Genomic DNA, 6,237 nt, shown 5'->3' on the forward strand with positions numbered 1-6,237 from the left:
ATTACAGTAGATAATAGAAGAGAAAGAGTAGATTAGATAAATAGACAGATAGATATAAAGAAAGAAATATAGATAGATATAAATATAAATATATAGATATAAATAGATATCTAGATGATAAATGATAATAGATGAAGATAAATAGATAGGTCAATATATCCACAGATGGATGATGCATGATAGATGAAGATGATAGATGATACATAGATAGATAGATAGATAGATAGATAGATAGATAGATCGATCGATGGATATAGATAGATAGAGATAGAGTGCCTAAGGTGAGTAGAAGTAAGCGAAACATCACAACAAAGTTGACATTTAAAAAGATTATTGAAGGTGTTTGCCAAGTAGACTCCTGAATGAAGGGCCTTCCAGGTAGAAGGAATTTATGTATGCAAAGCTATAGAATCATGAAATAGCACAGTGGTTCATGAATGACTGAATCTCAGAATGAACATTAAGCAATAATGGGAGTTGGGAATGGGGAGAGACCAGATGGCAAAAGGGAAAGGGATTTAAACAATGGGGCTCCTTTGAAAGGTCAAAATAGGGGTATATGAAAATCATAGTTGTTGATTAGAAAGATTAGTTTAATTGCTACATGAAGGATGATTTGGAGTAGAATGTGATTAGAGGCAAGGACAGAAATTGAGACAAAAGCTTATGAAAGGAATGGATTAAAGACTTTCATAGGATGTGGAACCATAACAAAATAGCAGTCAATAGGATATTAAGATTAAGAGATGAAAAGTGTCATTGATGATGTATTTCTGTTGGATGTTCTTAATTTTTATAGAGTGCCCTCAAATAGTATCCTCAACCAGAAGAAGGTCTATAAGAAAACAAGTGGGAATAGAAATTAAAAAGCATATCAATTTGAGGATGTTGAATTCAAACACACTTGAATTATGAGTGATGATAACTCATAGACAGCTGAAAGCTAAGGTAGTTCAAAGAGTACTTCCTGGGAAAGTTTGGACTAATCTATTTCTAAAAGAACAGGGAGAGCTTGTGGGGGTTGTGAGAGGGTAGAGGATATTCTAGGTAAGTGAGTATTCTTAGAGAAGTTAAAGAGAGGAACAAGCATAGCATATGAGGCAACCTAAACAAAGCAAAGGGAGAAAAGAAAGTGATGTTTATAGACAGAAATAATTCAGGGTCAAGATGCAAATGGGCTCTAAAGAAGAACATTCTGGTAAGAAGAAGCAATATTTGGTTTAGAGACTAGAAAATCTGGATCAGAGTGGCAGATGAGAGGTTAGTATATTTCTCAAGACATGAGAAGTGTAGGAGAATGGCATTACCCTTAGCAAAGTAAAACACAGAGCCTCCAAAAGTGAAGTCTTCTATGATTGTATAATGATATAGCTTTCGCAGTGTGACTGTGTAATTGTGAAAACCTTGTGTCTGATGCTCTTTTTATCTACTTTATTGACAGATGACTAAAACGTTCAGATTAAAAATAAATTAATAATAGGGGGAACAAATTTTAAAATAGATGTAGTAGATTGAAATGCTAGTGATCAATGAAAAGGAGGGGTAAGGGGTATGGTATATATGAATTTTTTTCTGTTTTCTTTTTATTTCTTTTTCTGAATTGATGCAAATGTTCTAAGAAATGATCATGATGATGAATATACAACTATGTGATGATTACTGATTACATATGTAGAATGGAATGATCATATGGTAAGAATATTTGTGTTTGTATGTTGATATGTTTAATAAATAAAATAAACCTATAAAATAAAAGAATGTTAAAAAAGTAGTCTTCTGGTATAAGGGGCCTTATGTAATAGTGATCATAGTTAATATTAATTACATAGTAGGCACTGTTTTAGGCAGCTTATGTATATTTAATTCACATAATCTTCCCAGAAACTGTATAAAGTGAATATCATTATTATTGTCATTTAATGGATAGGAAAAATGAGACACAAAGGTGTCCAATAATTTGCTAGAGGTCATATGGCTTGCTATGGATTGAATTATGTCCTCCAAAAAGACATGCCTAAGTCCTACCCCCTGTTTCTGTGATTGTGACTTTACTTGGAAATAGGGTCATTGAAGAGATGCATAGTTAAGAGGAGGCCAAACTGAATTAAGGTGGGCCCTAATCCAATATAAATAGTATCCTTACAAAAAAAATGTGGACACATAAACAGACACACACAAGGGGAAAGCCATGTGAAAATGGAGGAGGCAGAAATTAGGGTGCTGCATCTATAAGTGAATGTTTGCTAAGGATTTCCAAGGATTGCCAGCAAGCATCAGAAGCTAGAAGAGGCAAGGAAAGATTCTCCCCTACAGGTTCCAGATGGAGAGTGACCATGCCTTCACCTTGATTTTGGACTTCTAACTTCCATAACTGTAAGAATAAATTTCTGTTGTTTTAAGCCACCTGGTTTGTGGTACTTTGTTACTGCAGCCCTAGAAGACTAAGACACAGCTATTATGTGATGGAGCAGGAGGAGTTTAGCTGTGCAGACTGCATCTCCAGTTGCTTCACCGTGTTGCCAAGACTGTAGCAGCCTTGACTCAGTGCCTTCCTGCATCACTGCTGCCCCACAAGGCAGACTCCAGGGGAGGACTGCTCTGTGCTCTTAACAGCACTGACAACAGCCAAAACTTGTAGAAGTCATTACTAAATCCTAAAGGAAGATAAAATGGAATCACAGGAATACTCAGAAAACCCATCTGATTTAGGAAACATACATCTCTGGTTCTTTTACGGCTAATTTACCCTTTCATCATCCCTGCAGCACACTCCCTCCAAAAGCTGACATCTTTGCAAGCCCCACGCCTGAATTCCTCACCTTCCAGCCTGTTCCATGTGGTAAAACCATCTATAAAACATGCAATATGGAGTAATTAACTGGACGTCTAACCTGTTCTTGGTCAAACTGAAGAAGACATCACACATTTCTCTGCCTCTTTCCTTAAGATCTACTTTTTCATCTCCATTGCCCTACCTGAGAACCAGTGTCTTCCCCAGGTGATTGATACCATACTTCATTTTACCAGTGAGATTTCCTGTCTTTGTTCCTGTCTTCCCACCCCTCACTTTGAAGTGTATCTTGAATCTTCCAAGCATAGGAGCATTTCCTAATACACTACGTCAACATTGTGTCCATTACGGAAGGAATTACATGCCTGTAGAAATGGTGGCATTTCCTTACAAGGTGACAAGGTAAACCCAAAAGGGAAAGAATTGGGTTTGACAAAACTTGGTTAAGTGTTCAGCTCTCAGAGTTGAAGAGGAACCCAAAGTTTCAAGCAAGGTGACAGAGAACTACTGAGGCAGTCAGGGAAAATGGTGGGAATAACTGGTATAGGGTTAAAAATAAAGAATTTTTTTCTTAACCAAGTTGTCTGAGAGGTGAGGGAGAAACGTCCAAGGATAGAAGCTTAATGGGCAACTGGTCACCTAAGACTAGAGGTTGGTGCCACAGATAGAGATAAGGATGTCATCAGCGCAAAGGTGAGAAATGATAGAGTAAGAATTGATAAATGTCCTGAATTTTGAGTGAGCTAAAAAAAAAAAAAGAAAGAGAGCAGAATGCATATGACGAGGCAAAAGGAAGAAAACAAAGAAATAAATGGGAGAACATAGTCCAGGAAAAAGGGGGAAAAACAGGGTACAGTAGCACCAAAAAAGACAAGAGAGAGATTCTGAAAAGTGAAGATGAGTCACTTAAAATTTTCAATGTGGCAAAGCATGCCATTAATAAAGTCAAAAGACAAACAACAGACCAAGAGAAAAGATTGGCGCCACATATATCAGATGAGTTAATATTCATACAAAAAAAGGCAAAGAGGGCGAAAAATAAAAAAGGCGAAGAATATAAATAGTAATTCACAGAAAAGGAAATTGAAAATGATTCGTTTACATATGAAAAAATACTCATACCCATCAATAATCAAGAAAATTCAAATTAAAACCTGTCAGAAATGTTGATAGCATTCATGGGGCCAAAGTGTGGGGACTCGGGCTTTTTTATATCACAGCTGGAAGTGTGAATTGCTACAATCTTTCTGACAACCATCTGGCAGCATCTAACTTTTTTTTGACATGGGCACGCTCCGGGAAACAAACCCGGGTCTCTGGCTCAGCAGGCAAGAACTGAGCCACTGTTGCCTGCCCTAATAAAACTGTAAGTTCATATATCTTTTGACCCAATGACAACCCTCCCCCCCCCTTTGAAAATCAATCACATAGAAATAAATGCACCCATGTGATTTAAAGATACTTGGATTTTAATGTTTATTACAGCATTTTTATTTTTGTTGTAGGGGAAAATACTTGAAAAATTGTATACAAATAAGAAGGAAAGTGATTGAACAAGTTAGGGTATACCCGTACAATGAAATATTATGTAGCCATTAAAAACAACAATTGAAAGGATGTGCTTACCATGAAGGGATATACTATATTTTTAAAGCCAAATTCAAAGTTGCAAAGTAATATTTATGTGTAGTTCCATTTCTGTAAGAACATAGTTGGAAGAAACCCATATCTACACATGCACAGTTAAATATGTTTGCATAAGCACCAAGAAAGAAGAAGAAGCGTGCACATCAAATTGTTAACTTTGGTTACTAGAGTGGGATAAGTTTGGAAAGGAAGGGAAATTGATTAATTTTATCTTTTATCCAGTTTTTAGGTACAGTTTGGTCTGTTACTACTTATGTATATTTTATGATTTTTTTAATAAAATCCAAATAAATAATTTTAATCAAGAAGACAAGAAAAGTATCAGAAACCACAAAAAATGTCTAAAAGAATATATGTGAAGACAAAGTCTCCGAATATGACTAAAAGAAGAAAAAAGTTATACAGCGAAGCAATTTGAGAGAGTGGTGGCTGGTGAGTGGCACAAACAACAGAAAGAATCCTGATTTTAAGAAATTCCAAGAAAGTGAGGAATAGACAAATATATTTCTACAGATAGAAACACTCCCAAGAGGTTTGAATATTTAATATATATATAGTATGTGTTTGTGTTATTTTCCATTTTACCAAAGTAAACACACACAATAATTTTTTTTAATATTTAATTTTTAAAATGGGGATGATTTAAGGTGGATTATTCCATTTGGCCCTACAGAAACCCTGTTCAATGGTCAGTTATTGCATTACCATTTTATAAATAAGGAAACTGAATTTCAGACAGTAAAGTGACTTTCCCAATGATAATCATGTCTCCTGGCTCAAACCCCTATATTCCCTTCATCAGGAACCCCACAGTGCAAAGGTTCTTCCCGGACTCGAAGGGAAGCAGGCTGGAATACAGACAGTTCACTCCCATTGTTGGCTAAAGAACTGATCTGTGGAACCCCATCTGAACCAAAAGCAGCCTCACAGTGTGGGAGCTGAAGTCAGGACCCTGTGACTGTTCACTCTTAGAAGTCTCTAATGTTAGAAGGGAGCCTGCTAGCTGCTACCACTCCAAGTCTGCCGCAAGCTCCACATGACCTTAGGAATATAACTTGTCATTTGCGCCTCAGTTTCCCTCTCTTTAAATAAGATACCCTAACTTCCTCCGGAGAAAAATCATGTTGAGATAAATTGGCTTTGTCTACGATAGTTTGAACTTGCTGGGAGAAAGCATTCTACAGATAGATGTGGTCCCGCTCCCGTAAAAGTGATTCCTTGAGAAGACATTCAGGAAGATGATTTACAGCATGGCCATTCCATCCGTATTCACCTCGTGGTGAGAATAAGCTTGTTAAGGGTCTTTAGGAGACTAAATATAAATTGAAAGCACACCTGCTGAAAGCTGCTGGGCTGTCAGGAGCTGCTGGGAAAATCTGATATCTTTAGAAGTCACTATTTGTGTGACAGAATGTGACCAACTTCAGCCAAGGCCAAAGAGGACCCCCAACCCACCCACCCCACCCCCAGCCCAAGAAAACCCCGGATGGTGAGTGCGCGTGCATGGGAATGTGTGCGCATGTATAGAATATCATCACGCAGACAGGAAACTGTAAATTCCATTGCATTTGGAAAAACTCAGTTTATCTTTCATTACTTCAGGAAAACAAATTCTAACAGCCTTAAAACAGATTGGTTGGGTTTACTGAAAAGTTAAGAATATACACGTGGGCAGCTGGTGAGTGATGACGGGTCTGGGTGGGTTTTCTATTCACCCAGCAAGATGGTAAGTTTCTGAAGCCAAAAAACCATGCCTTGTGATTATCTGTTTAGTGTCTGCTCTTCCTTCTTGCCCGGTC

The sequence above is a fragment of the Tamandua tetradactyla genome, chromosome 6 (genome assembly GCF_023851605.1).
Source record: "Tamandua tetradactyla isolate mTamTet1 chromosome 6, mTamTet1.pri, whole genome shotgun sequence".
Lineage (NCBI taxonomy): Eukaryota > Metazoa > Chordata > Mammalia > Pilosa > Myrmecophagidae > Tamandua > Tamandua tetradactyla.